At 43.9% G+C, this 26,948-nt stretch overlaps 1 protein-coding gene across 3 annotated transcripts in view; it reads right to left on the bottom strand.

Annotated features, from left to right (window-relative positions):
• The window catches only part of LOC137376333 (filamin-A-interacting protein 1-like), a 412,771-nt gene that overhangs the window by 373,909 nt on the left and 11,914 nt on the right, over positions 1-26,948 (bottom strand). For 2 of the 3 annotated variants that reach the window (XM_068044659.1, XM_068044657.1), the window contains exon 1: positions 22,327-22,412. The exons of the other annotated variant lie outside the window; for it this stretch is intronic. The gene's annotated coding sequence lies outside the window, so the exon portion shown is untranslated. Of the gene's footprint in view, positions 1-22,326; positions 22,413-26,948 lie in introns of those variants that run through there. 3 annotated transcript variants of the gene reach the window in all.

The following is a 26,948-nucleotide window of genomic DNA, read 5'->3' on the forward strand; positions in this document are numbered from 1 at the left end:
GAAATGTTTGACAATCTCAAACTACTAAACTAGTAATTCATCACTGAAAATACAGTGTCAAAAAAAACATTCTTGACAGGCAAATATTGCTCAGTCAATTTATCGGCAGCTGAGTTTTTTCAGTGCACGCGTGCATGGAGTAGGCCTCCAATGGTACCAGGTGGAGACTGGTGCACTGCTCTTGTTATTGGCACATACAAGATATATATTAATATAATATAATATATTAATATAAGTCATATATATTAATGACTTGGATGTGAATATAGGGGGCATGATTAGTAAGTTTGCTGATGACACCAAAATTGGTGGTATAGCAGACAGTGAAGAAGGTTGTCTAAGGTTACAACAGGATATAGATCAACTGGGAAAGTGGGCAAGGGATTGGCAAATGGAATTTAACGCAGACAAGTGTGAAGTGATGCATTTTGGGAAGTTAAACCAGGGCAGGACATATACAGTGAATGGCAGGGCCATGGGGAGTGTTGTTAAGCAGAGAGACCTTGGGGTGCAAGTACATAGTTCCCTGAAAGTGGCAACACAGGTACACAGGGTGGTGAAGAAGGCGTATGGCATGCTTGCCTTCATCGGCCGAGGCACTGAGTACAAGAGTTGGGATGTCATGTTACAGTTGCACATAACGTTGGTTAGGCCGCATTTGGAGTGCTGTGTGCAGTTCTGGTCGCCGCACTACAGGAAAGATGTGATTAAGCGAGAGAGGGTGCAGAAAAGATTCACAAGGATGTTGCCTGGTTTGGAGGGCTTGAGTTATAAAGAGAGATTGGATAGGCTGGGTCTGTTTTCCCTGGAGCAAAGGAGACTGAGAGGGGACATGATAGAGGTATATAAAATTATGAGAGGCATAGATAGAGTAGATAGCCAGAGTCTGTTTCCCATGGTAGGGGTGACTGAAACTAGAGGGCATAGATTTAAGGTGAGAGGGAGGAGGTTTAAATGGGATCAAAGGGCTAAATTTTTCACACAAAGAATAGTGGGTATCTGGAATGAGCTGCCAGAGGAGGTGGTGGAGGCAGGAACAGTAGCAACATTTAAGAGGCATCTGGACAGGTACTTGAATGAGCAAGGCATAGAAGGATATGGAATTAATGCAGGCAGGTGGGATTAGTATAGATAGGCATTATGGTCGGCATGGACGCGGTGGGCCAAAGGGCCCATTTCTATGCGGTACGACTCTATGACTCTATAAGATTAGGTGGAATAATGCCAGAGTAAACTGAATTAATATGAGATGGAATGGGGGGTGTTGACTGGCATGAGGGTGGGGGGGGCAGGGGTCAGAGGGGTGGGATGACTGGAGGTGGGGCACCAGGGGTGGAAATGGAGGGGGCTCTAATCCTGGGGGGAAGGTGCGGTCCTGAGGAGGAGCAGGTAGAAAGCCTTGTGTATGGGGGATTGGAGGCCTCGGGGAAGGAGGGTGGAGGAGGCTGGGGCCTAGCAGTGGTGGTGAGATCATGGCCTGGTGTTCGGATGGGTGGTCGGAGGCCTTGGGGGGGGGGGAGACCATTATTGCAGGGGATGGGAGGTGGTGGGTGGGGAGGGTGGGTAGGGGCCTGATCACAGAGCCTCCTAAAGCAGGTACCTGGATCCAGCGCGTAAGTGTGAAGGCACTTACCTCCTGAATCCACCAAGACCTCCCCTTGAAGAAACTGGTGGATTTCCTTATGCTTGGGAAACCTGGCCGACAGCAGTTTATATTCAAAAGCTGCATGAAAATGAGGCTTGCAGCCTCATTGCCATATTTAAAGTTGCAACCCAACTCCTTGGGTGAGAATGGCTGCCCGTCCAACTTCTGGTTACAGTTAAAGCTGCAAACGGGTGGTTTGGAGGCAGGTTTGGGTCAGGAAACAGATTTCTGAATTTTCATCACCCCCACCCACCACCACCCCGCCCCCTCCCCGCAACTTGAAACAAGCCTACCTGTGCTTTTCAGTTAAAATTCAGCCCCATAAGTGAGCTACATTGAATAGCCAATGTTGTTCCTTTATTTAAGAAGGTTAGCAAGGATAATTCAGGAAATTATAGGCCGGTGAGCCTTACATCAGTGGTAGGGAAATTATTAGAGAGGATTCTTCGGGACAGGATTTACTCCCATTTGGAAACAAGCTTATTAGCGAGAGGCAGCATGGTTTTGTGAAGGGAAGGTCGTGTCTCACTACTTTGATTGAGTTTTTTGAGGAAGTGACAAAGATGATTGATGAAGGAAGGGCAGTGGATGTTGTCTATATGGACTTCAGTAAAGCCTTTGACAAGGTCCCTCATGGCAGACTGGTACAAAAGGTGAAGTCACACGGGATCAGAGGTGAGCTGGCAAAATGGATACAGAACTGACTCAGTCATAGAAGACAGAGGGTAGCAGTGGAAGGGTGCTTTTCTGAATGGAGGGCTGTGACTAGTGGTGTTCCGCAGGGATCAGTGCTGGGACCTTTGCTCTTTGTAGTATATATAAATGATTTGGAGGAAAATGTAGCTGGTCTGATTAGTAAGTTTGCGGACGACACAAAGGTTGGTGGAGTTGCGGATAGTGATGAGGATTGTCAGAGGATACAGCAGGATATAGATCGGTTGGAAACTTGGGCGGAGAAATGGCAGATGGAGTTTAATCCGGACAAATGTGAGGTAATGCATTTTGGAAGATTTAATAAAGGTGGGAAGTATACAGTAAATGGCAGAACCATTAGGAGTATTGACAGGCAGAGAGATCTGGGCGTACAGGTCCACAGGTCACTGAAAGTGGCAAAGCAGGTGGATAAGGTAGTCAAGAAGGCATACAGCATGCTTGCCTTCATCGGTCGGGGCATAGAGTATAAAAATTGGCAAGTCATGCTGCAGCTGCACAGAACTTTAGTTAGGCGACACTTAGAATATTGCGTGCAATTCTGGTCGCCACACTACCAGAAGGGCATGGGGGCTTTGGAGAGGGTACAGAAGAGGTTTACCAGGATGTTGCCTGGTCTGGAGGGCATTAGCTATGAGGAGAGGTTGGATAAACTCGGATTGTTTTCACTGGAACGACGGAGGTGGAGGGTTTACAAAGTTATAAGCGGCATGGACAGAGTGGATAGTCAGAAGCTTTTTCCCAGGGTGGAAGAGTCAGATACTAGGGGAAATAGGGTTAACGTGAGAGGGGCAAAGTTTCGAGGGGATGTGCGAGGCAAGTTCTTTACACAGAGGGTGCTGAGTGCCTGGAACTTTCTGCCGGGGGAGGTGGTGGAAGCAGGTATGATAATGACGTTTAAGAGGCATCTTGACAAATACATGAGTACGATGGGAATAGAGGGATACGGTCCCCGGAAGTGCAGAAGGTTTTCGTATAGTCAGGCATCAAGATCGGTGCAGGCTTGGAGGGCCGAATGGCCTGTTTCTGTGCTGTACTGTTCTTTCTTCTTTGTTTGTTCTTTGTATATAGAACACCCATTGCTCTGCGGCAAGCTTTGTTTTACATCAAACTACACTCTCCTGTGATGTTGCATGTGATAATGTGGAGAATATGTATGTTTGTCATCTCTGTTGTTTTCATATTGTTGTTTCTCTCTGTCTTCCAATTGAGGACGGGGGGCAGGCATTGGCTGCCCTCCAGCTTGGAAGGAGATGAAACCTACAGTTCAAGTAAGAGAGGGAGAGGACTCCTCCATTTTGAGGCACCAGTTCTGAAGAAGGATCACTGACCTGAAACGTTAATTCTACTTCTCACTCTACAGATGCTGCCAGACCTGCTGTGTATTTCCAGCATTACTTGTTTTTATTATAGCACGAATTTTCACACCCGGCTACCTCCCTCGTCGCCCCCATTGGGAATTGAAAATCCTGCCCTTGATTTCATCAAAGTGAGGATGCAGGGAGAAAAAACAAGTTAGTATTGAAGAGGAACAAAACAGTTATTGACAAATTCAGTAATCAGACCTCCCACATATTCATTTGATACAATAATGTACCACAGTCCAAAAATATTCATCTTGTGTTGCAATTCAATTGCATTATAATTTAAATCACATGCATGTACCAGAGATTGTATGTTAACTGTGTGACCTAGTTCCTGAGTTATGAATCAATGATAACCAGATAGCCAGAGTCTGTTTCCCATGGTAGGGGTGACTAAAACTAGAAGGCATAGATTTAAGGTGAGAGAGAGGAGGTTTAAAGGGGATCAAAGGGGTAAATTTTTCACACAAAAAATAGTGGGTATCTGGAATGAGCTGCCTGAGGAGGTGGTGGATGCAGGAACAGTAGCGACATTTAAGAGGCATCTGGACAGGTACTTGAATGAGCAAGGCATAGAGGGATATGGATTAGTATAGATGGGCATTATGGTCGGCATGGACGCGGTGGGCTGAAGGGCCTGTTTCTATGCTGTACGACTCTATGACTCTGTATCAGGAGCTACATTCCATGATATCGAAGGACATTGATTCTCTCTCTCTCTTACATATACATATGTACAAATATATAAATATATATATGAAGTTATTACTGTCCATTGTTTTAGTTAGAGAAGGTGCCCTTGTCAGTTAAATAGCACTAATATATAAATCAGAACTATCAAGAATAGTGAACAGGACATATATGAACATGTAACAAGCAGAACAAGCTCCTTTGTGATGATGATGTTGAAGATGACCATTTAGCTCTTAATTCTTGCTGTATATTTGATCTTTTAGGCCAGATTGTAGGAGATGGTAGCATCACGGCTTTGTTACTGGTCTAGTAATCCAGAGGCCTGGAGTAATGGGACCCGATTTGAACTCAATCAAAACCTGCTAATCTGCCGTCCTTACCTGGTCTGGTCTATATGTGAGTCCAGACCATAGCAATGTGGTTGACTTTTAACTGCCCTCTGACATGGCCTAGCAAGCCACTCAGTTCCATTCAAGAAGGCGGAGCACCACTACCACCTTCTCAAGAACAAATAGGGATGGGCAATAAATGCTGCCCTTGCCAGCGATGCCTACATCCCATGAATGAATAAAAAAAAAGGTTTTACTTGTAGTCTGTTGGCTAGTTTGATAATTTGGTTGGATATGTAATACATCCACTCAGCTAAATGTAACTTTACCACACAAATGTATCACTGCTGTTTTAATGCAGCAGGTCACCATTCTCTGAATTATTGTCAATAGGGACTGGCAATTCAGCACAAGTCGCTTCTCTTTTTATCATGTAGGCTTTGTTCTTTTCGTTAAAGGATTTAAACAGTTTATTGTAGTTTTGTTGGATTTCTACTCATATTATTTCTGGAATGAGGAGTAATTGCTACATTTTTAATATAAAATTCAGCTAGTTATCCCTAGTTTAATCACAATTTTAAGAACTCAACTGGGATTTTTTTCTTTCATTTCAATTGCCTTTCTCAATGAATATATAAGCAAATGAAATAAATAAAAACAGATGTGTGAAGAATGGATATTTTTAGTGGCTAGTCCTTTTTTTAATTAATCAATCATTTTAGGAAGATTTTATTATTGCTCTTGTCACTGAAAATCAGCTTCATCATGTGGTCTTTACATCATCCTTGCTGAGAACTGTACTAAGGAATGGTAGACAGAGATTCCTGTTCAAGATTCATAAGTCCTTATCTCAACTGGGTCACCAGGAGGAGGTAGAGAGTAGAAATTTGTAACTTTCAGAGAGAAAGGATAAAATGGTTGGCAGACATCAATAGTATGTCTTGTTGTCTTTGATTAGAGTGACATTCTGATGTGAATACATATCATCTCAGAGGAAAGGGCATATGGTAAGGCAGGAGCTAAAAGGAGGAAGATAATACAACCCAAAAATGGGAGTGGGGAATATCTGCATTCTTGAATCATGCAATGTAATCCTGCATGACTGCATCACCCCTGTAAATAGCAGTTAATCACACAGGATTAAGCAGCATACTTGGCAATTTTACAGGACTTCTTTGCAGCCTATCCCTTTCTTAATCAACTGTGTGTTTGAATAAATATTATGTGCAATCAGGCACAGATAATTATTGGTAATTATGTGACAACATCAGACTGTACAATCAAGTCAATTGAGTAAACAAGGCAACATGTGTTTCTGAGTTGGAGCTAAAGTATGTGGGTACAATGATACATTACAAAAATATGATGCAATTTTAATACAAGAGAGATCAACAGTCTTCTGTTGCTAAAGCTCATATTCAGTGCATGACCCAGTGGAGTACTTTGTGGCATTGAGTTACAGCTTTCATTACTTGGGAATTTAACAAGGGGTTGCTGCCATGAACAAACAGACACATTGGCTGGAATTTTCCAACCCTTTGGGGATGGGCTGGTAGGCAGGAAGGCTGTCAAAATGGTGCAGGAAGATGTCGGGGGTGCCCGATGTCTTGCCGTTGCCATGCCATTTTGTCAGCAGCAGGAAAGCTGGCAGCTTGGACACCCTCTGGGATGCCAATTGAGCCACTTAAGTGGCCAATTAAGGGCCACTTCCTGCCTCCATGGGCATTTTGCCTAAGTTGGGAGGGCCCGCCCCCATGTGGGGGCCTCCCAGCGGGCTACGGGGCAGGGGGGAACCTCCTTTAGGATCACTCCATGGCCCATGGTGGGACCCCTGGTGGCAATAGAAACCCTTACGGCAACGGCACTGCCATTGCTGTCAGGCCCCGGCCACCCCCAACCCAACTTACCTGTCTCCCAGAGTGCCTGGCCATTGAGACACTCTCTCCTTGCAGCTGCAACCTCAGCAATGGCCCACTCTAGCGGTGGCACTGCTGAGGCCTCTGAGCTGCTAGCCCTCGGATTGGGCTGGCAGCTCTTGGGGGTGGGCTGCTATCCTTAATTGGTTGTTGCTGGCAATATACCACCCCGGGTCCTGCCGCCCGCCGAAGCAGGGTTGCCTCATGCTTTTGGTCCCAGCAACAGGACTTCTGCCATCTCTAGAAAACTCAGGCCATTGGTAATCTGCTATTTTGCCAGGATTGTACCTGTAGCACAATAGTTTTAAAAGTAAAGATCCTGTCTGTTGTGTCATATTAATATTGGAGGAAGCCAAAATTCATGTTTCGAGAAAGCTAGAAGATGTACCTTAGGGAGCATTATGGGAGGTCTGATCTCCCAGCAGTTTTGTGTGTCTATCATTTGCAAGCAAAAGAGTAGTTACTAAGTGCCAAGTGGGATTTTAAAAATAGCCTGCGAGTGAGGGTTTGAAATGTTGCCTATGTAGAACCTTGGGAACAGGGAATGGGACTTGTCCTTTAGCAGATAATGAACAGTTGGGCTGATAAGATTTGTTTTGCATTCCAGATGATGTTTCTATAGGCAAGTTATACTTAGATTGCCTGAGAACTTCATTCACAAATACTTAGGGGCTGAATTTTCGTTCCGGTAACAGGACCCCAGCGTCAGGAGAACTTGTGTCTCAACCCCGTACCACATCAGAAATAGCCGCAATTTTAGAAGATCCAAGATCGGGCGGCACAGTGGCGCAGTGGTTAGCACCGCAGCCTCACAGCTCCTGCGACCCGGGTTCAATTCTGGGTACTGCCTGTGTGGAGTTTGCAAGTTCTCCCTGTGTCTGCGTGGGTTTTCTCCGGGTGCTCCAGTTTCCTCCCACATGGCCAAAGACTTGCAGGTTGATAGGTAAATTGGCCATTATAAATTGCCCCTAGTGTAGGTAGGTGGTAGGGAAATATAGGGACAGGTGCAGATGTGGTAGGAATATGGAATTAGTGTAGGATTAGTATAAATGGGTGGTTGATGGTCGGCACAGACTCGGTGGGCCGAAGGGTCTGTTTCAGTGCTGTATCTCGAAATAAAAATTTTTAAAAATAAATAAAATCGAGATCACCGTCCACGTGGAGGAGGTGGGACTTACACAGAGCAGACCCCATTTAAAGGGAAAACAACAACCATCATGGTGTTGGCTGTTACATCCACAGGTGGAGGAGAGAGCAGATCAGTGGGTCAGGCACCTGTGCCAGGGCTGCCCTACATTTTTCTGATGCCTCCCTAGAGGTGCTTTTGGAGGCCATAGCAACATATTCTTTTTGCTGAGAGTGGCAGGAGAAGACACGTCGCCAAACAAATGAGACATGGCTCACACTGTGAGTAGCCACAGCGTTGTGAGGAGGACATGGGTTCAATGTCACAAGCATTTCAATGATCTTCTTAGGTCTGGCAAGGTGAGTGCAACATGACACCCACATGATACGACTCCAGACCTGTAGTCAGCAGCATACACACAAGCTGTGAAGCCTGAAGGGGGCCATAGTGCTCCTGAACATAGGAGAAATGTGTGGCCAGGAGCATCACTGATCTCTCAGAAAAGCTCAGAAACCTAATGCTATTGTGGAGGAGATGACACTGAAGACTGTCAAATCAACGTGATTGTTCCACTGCAAGTAGTGAGGTTGGGCAGTGTTATCATAACTCTCTCTTTCTCTCGACCTTGCAGGAGAAAACAGTGCACAATGCGAGAGAGACGGCTCATTCAGGTAGTGGAATGCCCCAGCTTGCTATATTAACATCCATGTCGGAGGTGGTCCTTGATTTGGTGAGTGTAGCATTGCATCAATGAATGGGCGATGGAGAGATGGGAATCCATCAAAGATAAGGTGAAATAATCTCAAAATATCCATATGAAATGGATGGAGCGCACTCCACCCCAGTCAATGCCATGACAATGCATCAACTGTAATGTCACGATTCAGCTCTGCAGAAACATCTGCTGATGGAGGCGAGTTCTCATGTCCCCTTTCTTATGTCACCCACAGGGCTAGCTGTGGAGGTAGAGCCTGCGGTTGCCGGAGGAACATCATCCGTGGAGGATGAAGCATCACAGCCTGCACCATCACATCATTCAAGTGCATCCTTTGACAGTGCAGGTAGACTAAACTCGGTGGGTTTTCAATCCAGCTTAGAACAGGTGGCACAGGGTGAAGTACACTGTACGAGTGAGCAGAAGGAGGTGAGGGAGGCAGAGACAGTTGTGGGCAGTCTCCCTCAGAGGACAGACACAGCCATGCTCAGCTGGGCGGAGATGCAGACCCTAGGGAGTCACACACAAGGCGGGTATTCCTGGACCAGCAGCATGTGACATGTGCCCATATGCTGGAGTTCCCTAAGGTGGTGCAGAGTCATGGGCACAGAATGGCACAGCCCATTCACCAAATGTGCTTCACTATGTCTCAGGGCTTTGAGCGCATGAGCTCCCCCATTGAGAGAGCGGCCAATCTCATGCAGAGCCATATGCAGTATCACTCTGAGTGGATGCAGGAGTAGCACAATGACATGCACAGAATGTATGACACATTCTGTAGCATTGACCAGTCAGGGGTGTTAATGACGCAAAGATGCATGGAGTGGATGCCTGTTGCACCCCAACTGGTGGCTCTCTCTAACAATCACGCACGCCATGAGAGGGCTGAGGCAGTCGCTGACAATGATGAGGGAGCCACCGCTCGGGGTGAGTAAGAACCATCTGCATAGCAAGGCCCTGTGACAGAACTGTCCCTGCATTGATAGCAGTGCAGCAACCTGTGGAAGTGCCCCCAATGGCACCTCCACAATGAGGACAACAACAGGCATCTCAACGTCATATGGAAACAGATGAGCAGGCTGCCTCAGTTCATCTCCAGCCACAGTGGGAGCACCCCAGTTCAGGGGCCACCATGAGCGTAGGCCACATGTTGTTAATTGCACTTTGTGGTTCACTTGGGTGACAGTTCTGTCTTTATGTTAAGGGTGAATGAGTCAATACAATGAAGATGTTGTTGGTTGCTCCCAAACTTGTGTGTGTGCATTCTTTGAAGGCATAAAGCAAAAGAGGGAAGAAGATGGGGAGTGAGGCCAAGCTCTGTGTTGGGGTAGAGTGTGGCCACTGGAGATTTGTGTTCCATCCAAGGTTGGTAACAATGGAATTATTCAGAGTTGTGTGCATTATGGATGTGTTCCCTCATTTAAGGGAAGGTGACTCACAGAGGCAACTGTCCTACAGGATGAGTGTAGCTAAGGTGAAATGTGGCTGGATCAAAGTGGATCACATCCAAGCCATCCCAATGAATGCCTTGATTCTTGTGGCAGCCCCATCGACCTCCCTGCAAAGCATGGACACGACTTGGCACAGCATTGTCCTCCTCCTCCTCTGAGGAACTTCAAGCCATTCCAGTGCTTCTCCCTGTTCATGGCCCACACGTCGCTGGAGGGCCATGTTACGGAGAGCACAGCAGACCACCACAATGTGCGACACCCTTAAGCGGGTGTACTGGAGGGCTCCACCTGACCAGTCACGGCACCAAAACTGCATCTTCAAAATTCCAATGGCCTGCTCAATGCTGGTCCGTGTGACTGGATGACTTTAGTTGTAGTGCCTCAGTGTCTCTGTTGCAGGGTTATACAAAGACATCAAAAGCCTCTGTTCAATCGATATCCCTGATCTTCTAGCAGCCATCCACAGATATTCACAGGTGCCATGAAGAACTGTGGCACCTGCAATTGTCGTAGGATGAAGGCATCATGGCAGCTGCCAGGATAGCATGCACACACTTGTATAAAGTGCTTGTTGTGGTCACAGACCAGTTGAATATTTAGGAAGTGAAAGCCCTTCCTATTGATGAATTTCACTAGCTGCTCACTCAGTGCCTTGATAGCCACATGGGTGCAATCGATGACTTCCTGTACCTGAGGGATCCAGCGATGGAGACAAAACCCACTGCCCTCTGTGCCTGTGTTGCCCTATCCATTCGAAACTCTATGTTTCCCCTCCCTTTCGAACAGGACATCCCTGACTTGCCTTATGCAATGAGGTGCTGCCATCTGAGAAATGCTACTAAGGTTGGCTGTTGATCCTTGAAATGAGCCGGAGGCAAAGAAGTTCAAGTCCACTGTGATTTTGACAGCTGTTGGCAGGGCAAGCCCAGGAAGCATGCAAGGTCTAAGGTGATCCTCTACGAGGGTATACAGATCAGAAATCATCTGCCTGGATAGGTGAAGCCTCCAGTGGCTCTAATATTCTGACATATCAAGGTAGCTATTCTTCAGTGGTACAGCCTGTGCTGAGGGGATTTCCTTTGTTGCCTTCCTGCCCCTTGATTGTTTCCTCTGCTCTCCTCATGCCCAAGGGTCTGCATCTGCTACTGTAGATGCTCACTGTCCCTATCTTGGAGTAACTCATTCCCATTGCCAGCTCTGATCTTGCTTGCCGTCAGCTCGATTGTCAAGGCTTCCCGGACCGCCCCTCTTTTGTCCCCATGATCCCCCTCCCCTAATTGTCTCAGCGTTCTTAGCCCAAATGCTCAGGGAGCTCTACACACTCAAGGGCAACGTGTGCCAACGCACGTGCACCTCTCTGAGCCTTCCCCCTCTTATGTTGCCTTATAATTATCACTTGCGGCCACATCTGGCTCCCTGCTGTTTTGTTGCCTCCTCCTGATGGACATGTTGGAGAACCTTCGTGGTTCCCATGTCTCTTTTCCAAAATAGCAAACTGGACTTCAATGAACCGTTAACCAGCTCGTTAGCATTATCAAGTGTTCATCCACCCTTTATGGACAGGTTACACAGTCCCACATCCTGACACTGGTATCAAACTTTCTGCGTGTCAGTACCGCGTCAGGGAGTCAGCATGCCACTCTGCAGTGCAAAGTGGACCCACCCACTTCCACTCCCACCCCCACCACACAATGAAAATTAGGCCTCAGAAGATACAAATGAAGGAAAATTGTAGTAAACAATCAGAGCCCAGGGAAAGCGCAATAATTATGCCACATTCCTTCTCTAAGTCCTTCCATGCATGAAAAAGAATGTCTGAAACCATCAAACCATCATTTATGCACATTAGGCAGAGTATGTTTAAGAAAATGCAATTATGGAAGCTTTGCAATTTTTAGTGCAAGCCATTCTGATGCCATGAAGATGCAAAAAGATACAGGAAATACATTTTGGGTCTCAGTGAGGGAAAAATATATAGCTTTTTAAATCGCCTTATGACTTTGGGTCAGGTTGCATTTAAAATTTTATTTGTAACTTTGCAACTTGTTCAGAAATGGCATAAATTCATGGAATTTGCGTGAACTGTACCTTTGCATCGGGCTGGGGGGTTATGTCAAGAGCAGCAGAAGGTTTTGGCAAAGGTCATGGAAACTCTGGCAGAACATAAGAACTGACATAATAAAAGCAAAATACTGCGGATGCTGGAAATCTGAAACAAAAACAAGAAATGCTGGATTCACTCAGCAGGTCTGGCAGCATCTGTGGAAAGAGAAGCAGAGTTAACGTTTCGGGTCAGTGACCCTTCTTCGGAAGGGTCTTGTTCCGAAGAAGGGTCACTGACCCGAAACGTTAACTCTGCTTCTCTTTCCACAGATGCTGCCAGACCTGCTGAGTGAATCCAGCATTTCTTGTTTTTGTATAAGAACTGACATAGTTCAGTTAGGCCCAAATTCCCTTTAATATTTACGACGTAAATCAGAATTATGCGCAGTTAAGCTGTAGTTTCGGAAAAGTTTTGAGGAAATTCCAGGCCTTTTGTCCGGGAATTTCTTCAAAGCTGCTCCCACTCCACTGCTGTAACTTGGCTGGAAATGTGACGGAAACCCAGAAGCTCTGAGGAAATTCCCAACCCATGAAACCGGGTCGTTAATTTACTTAGAAGTGAAATCTGTGGGTCAAAATGACACATTGTTCTTCTGGTTCTTCCCAATTCCAAAGATTATTTGAACACTTTCTCTAGAAGGGAGTGTCCCTTTAGCTTCTACTGGTCTAGGAATAGCAACTTAGAAACAAGTTATTTTCATTGTACTGTGGTTCTGAGAGGAAAATATTCAGCAGCAATTATCTTGGCTGTTTTAAGCACACTTCAAAAGTTAAAGTGAATTGTTAATGTATCATAGTTAAAAGGAGTCCTAATTAAGCTTTCTGTATCTCAAAGTGGGTGAAGTGGATGTGAAATGAAGAAGTTTTCTGACTAGTGAGTCTTTGTAAATAAATTTGTCCATTCTCAGTTTCTATTGGTGAGAAACCACTGTGTTCACCTCTACTGAATAAGTGCAATAATCTAGTACTAAATTACATTTTGGTCCCCCTACTGCAGGGTATGCTGAACATTCCACTTTGAACTTTGATCTAAATATATCGCTCCCAGCAGTGAAATTGGAATGTCGTAGTTTGAACCTAAGTACACACTGGAGAGTGGACAACTGAGAATTCCTAAATGACTCAGCATATTTTCAATATTTTAAACATTGCTCCCCGTGCTCAGATGGTTCTAATTGCATTACTTTCTCTTTGCTTTGGTAACTCTGTAATTTACCTCAGTGATACCATAGTGCAGCTCAAGAGCCACTTGTGAGCACCTAATATTCATCTATGCCCCTTGCCAAACCTGCCACTTGCCCCAAACCATTTTGGGGCGTCGATAATTGACTTTTCCTAGCAGTGGCAGGTTGACACAAGAAGTGGCTATTCACTTCTTGCCCTTCACAAAGCAAGAGTAATGTAAGCAAAACATTGCAAGGCAGGCCAAGCCAGTTTAAGGGCTCCATTAAAACTATAGTTTTCACTCTCTCTACTGCAGTAAAGTGTCTGGTCTGTACTCAGAAACTTCCCATTGAAACCAGAAGTTCACCATGTATAAAATACTAGGTGTAGACCTACATCCCATCATTCCAAGTTATGGAGTCACTCTGAAGTAGCCTTGAGGCAGGCAACTGCTTAAGATTGTGGCTCTCAACAAAAGGTTAATGACACTGTTTTAGTCATTTGCTTGTGCTGTCCCAGAACACAATCAACAGAGTACAAGACTGAGACTGTCATCCTGAAGATATATTGTGCATTAATAAGATCCCAGCTGGAGTACTGTGATCAGTTATGAAAACTAAGGCGCAAGCCAGCAGACTGAGCTACAAGAAAAGGAAAGAAAGGTCAGGACCAGAATACTACTTCTTCTTTGCCCTCCTTGCCTTGAGAGACAATGGGTAAGCGCCTAGAAATGGTCAGTGGTTTGTGAAGCAGCGCCTGGAGTAGCTATAAAGGCCAATTCTAGAGTGACAGACCAGAATACTAACGGGTATAGAAAAGGTAAATCTAGAACATTATGTTAAGACAGTCACAACTGCAGGACAATGTGGCAGTTCGAAAAGGCAAGTTCAAGTCAGATGTCATGAGGCACTTCTTCAAAGATTTATTAACACCTTTCAGTTTGGCCAGTTGAACTAATAATCTGGAAACATTCAAAAGGAAGTTAGGTACCGTGATGGTGGTGGGACCTTAGGTCTCTGTGGAAGAATGAGGCCAAGGCCTCCTTCCTTATGATGTTCAGAGAATCACTAGTTCTATTTGCTCTTCTCTTGTTATTTGTTACTAGAAATCTGAAAGATGGTGAGGAGGAGAAGACTCTCCATCATCACATTGAGCAGAGCTGAAGCAATTTTATTCGGTGCACCACAATATCTCAATCTATTCATGACATTTAGACAGGGCAGCAGTAAAAAGGAGATAAACTATAGTTTTTCCAATTTCAAAAGTTGTTCTTACAACAGGCAGGAGTTCAGAGAGCCACAAGAATTATTTCCCCGGGGAAATTCGAAAGCCCACTGTTGATAAAAGCTGTTGTTCATCTGTTTCGCTGCTTCCCTGTTCAAGGGAACTAGATACTGGGCCATACTCACCTAAAATAAGCATGAATCACCCAAGAACTGCGAAGGTGCAGTTACCAGGATGAAACCAGACATACCTGCAGTCACCTAAAATAGGCCAACTATAACATTCATGTTTGCTGCTGTGATTTCAACATGTGAAGGAAGAACATATTTTCAGGTAGTACCAATTTCAGAATGCTCCCTGAGCTCACTGCAGAAATCCAACATTGCTGGGAGTATGGTAGTGAGCAGCATAGTATTCGACTAACAACCTTTGGGTTGTGAGCACAAATCTCTCCATAGCAAATTGTAAAATTGGATTTAATAAATCTAGATAATTGTTGGCTTGCACCAGATGATGACCACAAAAGCTGCCAGATTGGCGGCACAGTGGCGCAGTGGTTAGCACCACAGCCTCACAGCTCCAGCGACCGGGGTTCAATTCTGGGTACTGCCTGTGTCTGCGTGGGTTTCCTCCGGGTGCTCCGGTTTCCTCCCACATGCCAAAGACTTGCAGGTTGATAGGTAAATTGGCCATTATAAATTGCCCCTAGTATAGGTAGGTGGTAGGGAAATATAGGGACAGGTGGGGATGTGGTAGGAATATGGAATTAGTGTAGGATTAGTATAAATGGGTGGTTGATGGTCGGCACAGACTCGGTGGGCCGAAGGGCCTGTTTCAGTGCTGTATCTCTAAATAAAAATAAAATAAATAAATAAATTGTTGTAAATGCCCAATTGGTTCACTAATGTCCTTCAGGGAAGTGACCCTGTCACCCCTACCTGGTCTGGCCTACAAGTGACCAGCATTATGTAGTTGACTCTTAATGCCCTGAGCATAACTAGGGATAAGCAACAAATGCTGCTTTGCCAGTGTCATCCACATTCAAAGAACAAATGGGATCAAACATACTATGCTGAGAAGCTTAATTTTCCATCTCGCTGTCATCTGTGGATTATGAGCCAAGGAATGAAACCTTCTGGCAATACAGGGAGTATTTATACTACTTGTGAGTGATTAATGGCAACCGGAATCTCCAATAGTGTGATTTCCCACTTAGCACCTTTCAACATGTTTGTAAAGTTTACTGAAAAGTAAATGCATATTCATTATTGGTGGAATGTCTTCAAATTGGAATTTGAATTGGTATTTCACAGCTGGAGTATATCCCTAGACAAGGATATTTTGTTAAAAAACACTTTGCAGAGTATCTTTATCTATGCTCAAAGGCTTTGTGAACAGCTGCAGACAGCCACATGGAAGTATGATGTTGCGGCGATAAAGGAGACCTGACTCAAAGAAGGGCAAGAGTGGGTACAAAATATTCCTGGATACAAGGTGTTCAGAAAAAGATAGGAAATGAAGGAAAGGGGGAAGTGTGGCAATTTTGATTAAGAAAAACACTGCTGTGCTGGGGAGAGAGGATATCCCATAAGGGTCAAGGACAGAATCTATTTGGCTGGAGCCGAGGAACAAAAAAGGTGCAATTTATTGTAGTATATAGGCCACTAACCAACGGGAAAGGCGTAGAGGAACAAGTTTGCAAGGAAATTACAGAGAGGTGCAAGAATGATAGAGTAGTTACAATGGGGGACTTTAATTATCTGAATATAAGTTTGGATAGTAGTAGTATAAAGGGCAGAGGGGGCAAGAGTTCTTAGTGTGTGTTCAGGACAGTTTTCTACAGCAGTATGTTTCCAGTCCAAAGAGAAAGGAGTCATTGCTAGATCTGGTTCTTGGGAATGAGGTGGGTCAAGTGTCAATAGGGGAACATTTAGGGGACAGTGATTGTTGTATCATAGGATTTAGATTACCTTCATATACTGGGCACAATTTCAAAATTTGTGGATACAAAACTTGGAAGCATTGTAAATTGTGAGGAGGATAGTGTAGAACTTCAAAAGGACATAGACAAGTTGGTGGAATGGGTGGACAACTGGCAGATGAAATTTAATACAGAGAAGTGATTCATTTTGGTAGGAAGAATGTGGAGAAACAATATAAAATGAAGGGTGGAATTCTAAAGGGGGTGCAGGAGCAGAGGGTCCTGGACGTATATGTATGTAAATCATTGAAGGTGGCAGGATAGGTTGAGAGAGTGGTTATAGAGCATACAGTATCCTGGGCTTTACTAATCGAGGCATAGAATACAAAAGCAAGGAAATTATGTTAAACTTGTATAGAACACTAGTTCAGCCTCAGCTGGAGTATTGTGTCCAGTTCTGGGCACTGCAATTTAGGAAAGATGTGAAGGCATTGGAGAGAGTGCATAAAAGTGTTCACAAGAATAGTTCCAGGGATGAGGAACTTCAATTACATGGATAGGTTGGAGAAGGTGGGACTGTTTTCTTCGGAGAAGAGAAGGTTGAGAGGAGATTTAATAGAGGCATTCAAAATCATGAAGGATCTGGACAGACAAGTTAGGGAAAAACTATTCCTGTTGGTGGAGGGATTGACAACAAGAGGGCATATATTTAAGGTAATTGGCAAAAGAAGCAACAGCGATATAAGGAAAAACTTTTTCAGGTAGCAAGTGTTTTCGATCTGGAATGCACTACTTGAGACTGTGGTGGAGGCAGGTTCAATCGAGGCATTCAAGAGGGAATTGAATTGTTATCTGAAAAGGAATAATGTGCAGGGCTGCAGGGAGATCGCCGGGGGAGTGGCACTAGGTAAACTGCTCTTTCGGAGAGCCAGTGCATTCATGATGGACTAAGTGGTCTCATTCTGTGAGAAACTGTATTTATAGAACATTACAGCGCAGTACAGGCCCTTCGGCCCTCGATGTTGCGCCGACCTGTGAAACCATCTGACCTACACTATTCCATTTTCATCCATATGTCTATCCAATGACCACCTAAATGCCCTTAAAGTTGGCGAGTCTACTACTGTTGCAGGCAGGGCGTTCCACGCCCCTACTACTCTCTGAGTAAAGAAACTACCTCTGACATCTGTCCTATATCTATCACCCCTCAACTTAAAGCTATGTCCCCTCGTGTTTGCCATCACCAAAGGAGGAAAAAGACTCTCACTATTCACCCTATCTAACCCTCTGATTATCTTATATGTCTCTATTAAGTCACCTCTCCTCCTCCTTCTCTCTAACGAAAACAACCTCAAGTCCCTCAGCCTTTCCTCGTAAGACCTTCCCTCCATACCAGGCAACATCCTAGTAAATCTCCTCTGCACCCTTTCCAAAGCTTCCACATCCTTCCTATAATGCGGTGACCAGAACTGCACGCAATACTCCAGGTGCGGCCGCACCAGAGTTTTGTACAGCTGCAGCATGACCTCGTGGCTCCGAAACTCGATCCCCTTACTAATAAAAGCTAACACACCATATGCCTTCTTAACAGCCCTATTAACCTGGGTGGCAACTTTCAGGGATTTATGTACCTGGACACCAAGATCTCTCTGCTCATCTACACTACCAAGAATCTTCCCATTAGCCCAGTACTCTGCATTCCTGTTACTCCTTCCAAAGTGAATCACCTCACACTTTTCTGCATTAAACTCCATTTGCCATCTCTCAGCCCAGCTCTGCAGCCTATCTATGTCCCTCTGTAACCTACAACATCCTTCGGCACTATCCACAACTCCACCGACCTTCGTGTCATCCGCAAATTTACTAACCCACCCTTCTACACCCTCATCCAGGTCATTTGAATACATTTATTTCACATTGAGGCAATTGTTAAATGATGAGGTTGAGCGATGCAAAAGTAAGATACTCCACCGAAGGGTGAAAGAAAAGCTGACACAGCTGACATGCTCTGCTTGAATTATGTACCCCCGTTGATCAGTCACAGGATAGGGGCTGGAGAAAAGTAACTGACCCACATCTTCCTTTCCTGCTAATGGAAAGACAAACTACAGGTTGAGTATTGCACATGGCAATGGAAAGAGAGATATTATGAATATATTTGCAATTTAACTGATGTAAGTACGTGCATCATGACATATCTATAAATCTTCATAATTGCCTCAACCTAAAAGGCAGGCAAAAATCATGTGTGCAATGCTGAGCATACACCAACATTTCAGATAAATTCCACTCTTTATAAATGGTATGAAGGCAGCTGGTGGTGGAAATGGGGGAGCTATCATTAACCAAAATACCTCTTGGGCAGGAAAGGGAAATTTCAAACATCTGATCACTATCCAGTGAAATAGGATAGAAAAATATACAAGTAGTGAGTGGATGGGACATGACTGGATTCAGCAATTATGCCCACCACAGTCAAATAACCTGTGATATTCATCATCACGAGGCAGGCATATGAAGAATGACCCCTTGGATGCAGTATAAAGGGGCAGCTGGACCTCATGGAACTGCACTCCAGCAAAAGACAAACCCCTTTCAGAAAGGCAAGAGCTTTTGAAATCAAAATACAGTGAAGGTGAGTTAAAAGGGTTTTTTTTATGTACTGTTTATCTGAATGAACAGACAACTATTGCAAAGACACTTTGGAAGCATTTCCAGTCTTAGAGTCTTTCAAAGTATAATTTTCAGATGAAGCTAGTCTCAAAGGAAGCCAATACAAAACCTGGCAGCTGAAGCTGTCAGCTGAGTATCAGAGAGACAGCAGCTGCAACTTACTGTCAGAAGAACACTGCGCACTGGCCACAGGCACCCATATAATGTTAGCCAATGTTTTCATTTAAAGTCCTAGCAACCCATAACCTCATAACAGTTTGAAGGAGCTTTTATTTTTAAGCTTGCTGAACGTTCAAGCAATCCACAGTCATCATGTAACAGGATGTAGCAGCAAGACAATCTAATGGTATGTTCTAATATGTTTTCCACTGACTGGATGAATCAATGCTTTTTCCTTGACTCCATTATAGAGCACGTTTCTAACAGTGCCATTCACTCTCTGTTATCCAAAGACCATTATTTATGGGGGAGCCTTGACTCTAGTGTCAGCATTGGGAGCACCACAACTAAGTCTGATCCTTTTTCAAACCAATATCCATTCCCATGTATTCCCACCAGGAGTCACTGGATAACGAATAAGAGTGAGAATCCTGGCCAATTTTCCCCACCCTAACTCAGTGATGCTGAGGCCAACAGCACCCTAAGATCAGAAAACCCAACACAGCCACAGATGAGAGGATGCAACCTGAATTTTCTAGAGTCTGTTTGACTCAGCTACGTATTGGATATTCTTGTCCAAGTGCTGAGGGCCCACTGTGCTGATGTTGATTGGTGAAAAACTAGTCATCTCATACCTCTTTAAGAACATTAAAAAAAATAGGCACTGGAGTAGGCCACATGGCTCATCAATCCTGCTCCGCCATTCAATAAGGTCATGCCTGAACTTCTACATCAATTCCAATTTTCCACCTTGTCCCTGTATCTCTTGAAGAGGCCAAAAATCTCGCCATGTCAATCTGGAATATACTCAACGACTGAGCATCCACAGCCCTATGGAGTAGAGAACCCTCTGAGTGAAGAAATTCCTCCTTATCTCAGTCCTAAATGGTTGTCCCCTTATCCTGAGACTATGCTCTACAATCAGGGGAAAAAGCCTCTCAGCATCCATCCTGTCAAGCCCTCTAAGAATTTTAGATGTTTCAATTAGATCGCCACTCATTCTTCTAAACTCCAGAGAATAAAGGCCCATTCTGCTCAATCTCTCCTCATAGGATAGCCCTCTCATTCCAGACATCAATCCAGTGAATCTTCACTGCATGTCCTGTAGGGCAAGTCTATCCTTTGTTAGGTAAGGAGACCAAAACTGTATGCAGTACTCCAGGTGTGGTCTCACCAAAGCCCTATATAATTGCATGAAGACTTTCTTACTCTTATATTCTAGCCCCCTTGCAATAAAGGTGAACATACCATTTGCTTTCATAATTGCTTGCTGTACCTGCACGTTAAGTTTTTGAGATTCGTGTTGAGGGCACCCAATTTTCTCTGAATACCAACATTTACTAGTCTCTCGCCTTTTAAAAAAATATTCAGGTGTTGCATTCTTCCTATCAAAGTGGATAATTTCACACTTCCGCACAGTATGCTGCATCTGCCACCTCCTTGTCCAATTAGTTAACTGGTCTATATCCCTTTGCAGTCTCTCTGTGTCCTCCTCACAGTTTATTTTCTCACCTGGCTTTTTTGTCAGCAAACTTGGATATGTTACACTTGTCTCCCTCATCTAAGTCATTGATATATATATAGATGGTAAATAGCTGAGGCCCAAATACTGGCTCTAGCAGGTTACACGAGTTACAGCCTGCCATTTCGAAAATTACTCGTTTATTTCTACTCTCTGTTTTCTGTCCATTAACCAATCCTCAATCTATGCTAATATATTAGCCAAATCCCATAAATCCTAATCTTATGTAACAACCTCTTGTATACCTTATCGAATGCATTCTGAAAATCCAAATATACTATATTCAGTGGTTCTCTCTTATCTACTCTGTTAGTTACACCCTCAAACTTCATATAGTTCTCACAGCTTTATCCCAATCTACCTCAGCCAACTTGCCCCTCTTACCTCCATAACTGGCTTTGTTTCAATTTAAGACCCTAATTTTGGACTTAACCACATCACTGTCAAACTTAATGTGAAATTCTATTGTATTATAATCACTCTTCCCAAGAGGATCCTTTACTATTAGATTGCTAATTAATCCAGTCTCATTGCACAAGTCTAGATCTAAAACAAATCTGTTCCATACATGGTTCTTCAACATATTGTTCTATAAAACTGTCTCAAATGCATCCCATGAAAGCATCCTCCAAGCTACTTGTACCAATTTGCTTTGCCCAGTCTAAAAAGCCCTCTACAATTACCTGTGTTACATGCTCCTCTGATCTCCAACACTCTGATTACTGTCAGGAAGCCTTTAAACTACTCCCATCAGTATTTTCTGCTCTTTGTTATTTCATAGTTCCTCCCATACTGATTCTACATCCTGATTGTCTGAGCTAAATCAATTTCTCCCTACTGTCTTTATCTCCTAACTCTCTTTATATCATCCTTCATTAGTAGGGCTACCCCATCTCCTTTTCCATTTTGTCTATATTTTCTAAAAGTCAAGCATGCTGGAATATTTATTTCCTAACCTTGGTCATCCTGAAATCACATCCCAGTAATGACTACTGGATCAAGCTTATTTGAGTTTTTGAGTTCTTGAGTTCTATTCTTGAGTTACAGGTCGGATACCAAAAAGTTGTCAGTCAACTGTTTATGTACTCCATTCTACTGAAGTATCTACTCTCAGTGTGTTTATTAAGTGCATGCATCTTGAGTGCCTATCTGTCAAATGTATATTCATCCGTAAATGCATTCCTGTTAATTACATATGATTAATTGTACATTTGTCACAGGTATATGCTGGTAATATAAAAAACTGATTAACTCTACAATCTACCCATCTATACATGTTAAGCAGATGCTCCTGCCAAATGTATAACTTGGTTGAAAGTGTAGTCATTTTAAGTCCGTGCCCATTAAGAGTATGCACAAACTAACTGTAAACTGTTAAACGTATATTCATGGTAAGAAAACACATATAAAACAAGTAGTGATTTCAAGGCCCAAATACACTTTCAAATGCTGTTTCTACAATATTTACAAGTTCACCCACTCTCCACACCCTGGTATTTAACGCCCACTTCCCATGAATGAATAAAAAAAAATTTAAGTTAACTACTCCTGCAAAAAGAAGTGTCAAAAATCACAAGCTAATTTAGCAGTCTGTGTTCTCATGCCCTCACCTGTTGGTGCTGAATTAATATCCATTCTCTCACATTTAAGTATCTCAGAATACCCCACTATACTCCAGTGATTCCCTGAATTCTTCAGCTTCTGGAAATAAAATCCTTATTTGATGCATACTTAGGACTCAAAGTTTATTGGTAACATGTTGAGCTAACAATTAATATAGTGCAGGCGAAATTAGCATTTGCTTTAACTTATTACACAGCAATTGGCACGGGTAGCTTCAATGTTGTATAAAGAGGGTTGTTGCTAAGTTTACTAATGCGTTGTTGAGATTAGTGAAAGAATGAACTGTGAATGGCGGTCAAGGCACAATGTTGGTTTAAGATCAAAGAAGCTAAATTTAACACTTACTGGCCCTGGATATAAAGGCCTAGTAATTTGATTGTGCCCAAAAACAGGTTCGCAGAGGGCAGAGCACATGCTGCATGCACCTGTTCATGTGGTCCTAGGGATTATCGCCAGTGAGGAGTGCAGCCAGCACTATCCTCCCACTTTTCAACCACTCTTTCCACTCCAAAATCTTCGAATATGTTGTTGCCTTACAAATCTATGCCCAACTTTCCCACAATCCCATGTTTGAACACCTCCAACCAGGTTTCCGCGCCTGCCACAGTACTGAAATGGCCCTTATCAAAGTCACAAATTACATCCTATGTGACTGTAACAGAGGTATACTCTCCCTCCTCATCCTTCTCAACCTGTCTGCAGCCTTTGACTTGGTTGACGACATCCGCCTCCTCCAACGCCTGCCCTCCTTCGTCCAGCTGGCTGCAACTGCTCTCACCTGATTCTATTCGTATCTATCCAATTGGTAGCTAGAGAGTCATCTGCAATAGCGTCTCTTCCTGCTCCCACACCGTTACCTCTAGAGTCTCCAAAGGATCTATCCTTGGTACCCTCCCAGTTCTCATCTACCTGCTGTCTCTTGGCAACATCATCTGAAAACACGTCAGCTTAAGCATGTAAGCTGGCGACACCCAGTTCTAGCTCACCAGCACCTTCTTGACCACCCCACTGTCTCTAATTTGTAACACTGCTTGTTCAACACCAGTATTCGATGAGCAGAAATTTCTCCAGCAAAATATTGGGAAGACCAAAGCCGTTGTCTTCAGACAGATGTTGCAAAACAGATACACTGCTTTGGATACTGTTGGGGAGAATGGCCTCTCAGGGAAAAGCAGCAACAGCCCAATTCGTTGCACCACAGTAGACTCTGCTGCACAGGGGAAGAGTAAAATGTGTGGGAATGCAATAGTTATAGGGGATTCAATTATAAGGGGAATAGATAGGCATTTCTGTGGCTGCAAAAGAGACTCCAGGATGGTATGTTGCCTCCCTGGTGCTAGGGTCAATGATGTCTCAAAGCGGTTACAGGACATTCTGAAGGGGGAGGGTGAACAGCCAATGGTTGTGGTACACATTGGTACAAATGACATAGATAAATAAAAGGATGAGGTCCTAAATGTAGAATATAAGGAGCTAGGAAGTAAGTTGAAAAGCAGGACCTCAAAGGTAGTGATCTCAGGATTACTACCAGTGCCATGTGCTAGTCAGAGTAGAAATAGCAAGATATATCGGATGAATACGTGGCTGAAGAGATGGTGTGAGGCGGAGGGTTTTATATTCCTGGGACATTGGGGGGAGGTGGGACCAGTACAAACTGGACGGGTTACACCTGGGCAGGACCGGGACTGATATCCTAGGGGGAGTATTTGCTAGAGTGGCTGGGGAGGGTTTAAACTAAAATGGCAGGGGGATGGGAACCTTTGCAAGGAGACAGAGGAGGAGGGAATCAAAGACAAGAACAAAAGACAGTAAGGGGAATAAGAAAAGTGATAGGCAGAGAAATCAAGGGCCAGAATCAAACAGGGCCACAGTGAAAAATAGTGGGAAGGGGACAAGTAATGTTAAAAAAGACAAGCCTTAAGGCTTTGTGCCTTAACGCGCAGAGCATTCGCAATAAAGTGGATGAATTAATCATGCAAATAGATGTAAATGGGTATGATATAGTCGGGATTTCGGAGACATGGCTGCAAGGTGACCAGGGATGGGAAATGAACATCTAGGGATATTCAGTATTTAGGAAGGACAGACAAAAAGCAAAAGGCGGTGGAGTTGCATTGCTGGTTAAAGAGGAAATTAACGCAATAGTGAGGAAAGATATTAGCTCTGACGATGTGGAATCTGTATGGGTAGAGCTGAGAAACACTAAAGGGCAAAAAACATTAGTGGGGGTTGTATATAGACCCCCAAACTGTAGTGGTGATCTTGGGAATGGCATTAAACAGGAAATTAGAGATGCATGCGATAAAGGAACTTCTGTAATTATGGGTGACTTCAATCTGCACATAGATTGGGCAAATCAAATTAGTCACAATACCGTAGAGGAGGAATTCTTGGAGCATATACGGGATGGTTTTCTGGACCAATACGTTGAGAAACCAACTAGAGAATAGGCCATCCTAGACTGGGTATTGTGTAATGAGAGAGGAATAATTGACAATCTAGTGCTGCGAGACCTCTTGGGGATGAGCAACCATATGATAGAATTCTTCATCAAGATGGAGAGTGACGTAGCTGATTCTGAGACTAGGGTCCTGAATCTTAGTAAAGGGAACTGCAACAATTGTTTATCCCCGTCTGGCGCAAAAGTAAAACGGGAAAGGTAACCAAACCATGGCTTACAAGGGAAATTAGAGATAGCATTAGATCCAAGGGAGAGGCATATAAATCTGCCAGGAAAAACAACAGACCTGAGGATTGGGAGCAGTTTAACATTCAGCAAAGGAGGACCAAGGGATTACTTAAGAAGGGGAAAATAGAGTATGAGAGCAATCTTGCAGGGAACATAAAAACTGACTAAAGGTTTCTATAGGTATGTGAAAAGAAAAAGATTGGTGATGACAAATGTAGGTCCCTTACAGTCAGAAACAGAGGAATTTATTATGGGGAACAAAGGAATGGCAGACCAACAAAATGCATACTTTGGTTCTATCTTCACAAAGGAGGACACAAATATCATACCAGAAATGTTGGGGAACACAGGGCTTAGTGAGAGAGAGGAACTGAAGGAAATCAGAATTAGTAGAGAAATGATGTTGGGGAAATTGATGGGATTGAAGGCCGATAAATCCCCAGGGCCTGATGGTATGCATCCTAGAGTACTTAAGGAAGTAACCCTAGAAATATTGGATGCATTGGTGTTCATCTTCCAAGATTCTATAGACTCTGGAACAGTTTCTACAGATTGGAGGGGAGCTAATGTAACCCCACTATTCAAAAAGGGAGGTAGAGAGAAAGCAGGGAATTATAGACCAGTCAGCTTGACGTTGATAGTGGGGAAAATTCTAGAGTGAATTATCAAAGATTTTATAGCAGAGCACTTGGAGAACAGTGGTAAAATTGGGCAGAGTCAGCATGGATTTACGAAAGGGAAATCATGCTTGACAAATGTACTAGAATTCTTCGAGGATGTAACAAGTAGAGTTGATGAGGGGGAGCCAGTGGATGTGGTTTATTTGGACTTTCAGAAGCCTTTCAACAAAGTCCCACATAAGAGATTAGCATGCAAAATTAAAGTGCATGGAATTGGGTGTAGTGTATTGCGATGGATAGAAAATTGGTTGGCAGACAGGAAAGAAAGAGTAGGGATAAATTGGTCTTTTTCCGAATGACAAGCAGTGATTAGCGGAGTACGACAGGGATTGGTGTTAGGACCGCAGCTATTCACAATATATATTAATGATTTAGATGAGGGAACTAAATGTAATATCTCCAAATTTGCAGATGACACAAAACTGGGTGGGAGAGTGAGTTGTGAGGAGGATGCAGAGAGGCTTCAGAGAGTGAGTGGGCTAATGTATGGCAGATGCAGTATAATGTGCATAAATGTGAGGTTATCTACTTTAGTAGCAAAAACAGGAAGGCAGATTATTATCTGAACGGCTACAAACGGAGAGAGGGGAATATGCAGCGAGACCTGGGTGTTATCGTACATTAGTCGCTGAAGATAAGCATGCAGGTCCAACAGGCAGTAAAAAAGGCAAATGGTATGTTGGCCTTCATAGTGAGAGGATTCGAGTACAGGAGCAGGGATGTCTTGCTGCAATTATACAGGGCCTTGGTGAGGCCACACCTGGACTATTGTGTGCAGTTTTGGTCTTCTTATCTGAGGAAGGATGTTCTTGCTATAGAGGGAGTGCAGTGAAGGTTTACCAGACTGATTCCTGGGATGGCGGGACTGACGTATGAGGAGAGATTGAGTCGGTTAGGATTATATTCGCTGGAGTTCAGGAGAGTGAGGGGGGATCTCAATGAAACCTGTAAAATTCTAGCAGGACTTGACACGGTAGATACAAGAAGGATGTTCCCGATGGTGGGGGAGTCCAGAACCAGGGGTCATAGTCTAAGAATACGGGGTAAACCTATCAGGACTGAGATGAGGAGAAATATCTTCACCTAGAGAGTGGTGAACCTGTGGAATTGGCTACCACAGAAAGCAGTTGAGGCCAAAACATTGTATGTTTTCAAGAAGGAGTTAGATATAGCTCTTGGGTCTAAAGGGATCAAAAGGTATGGGGCGAAAGCGAGAACAGGCTACTGAGTTGGATTATCA

The sequence above is a fragment of the Heterodontus francisci genome, chromosome 13 (assembly GCF_036365525.1).
Source record: "Heterodontus francisci isolate sHetFra1 chromosome 13, sHetFra1.hap1, whole genome shotgun sequence".
Lineage (NCBI taxonomy): Eukaryota > Metazoa > Chordata > Chondrichthyes > Heterodontiformes > Heterodontidae > Heterodontus > Heterodontus francisci.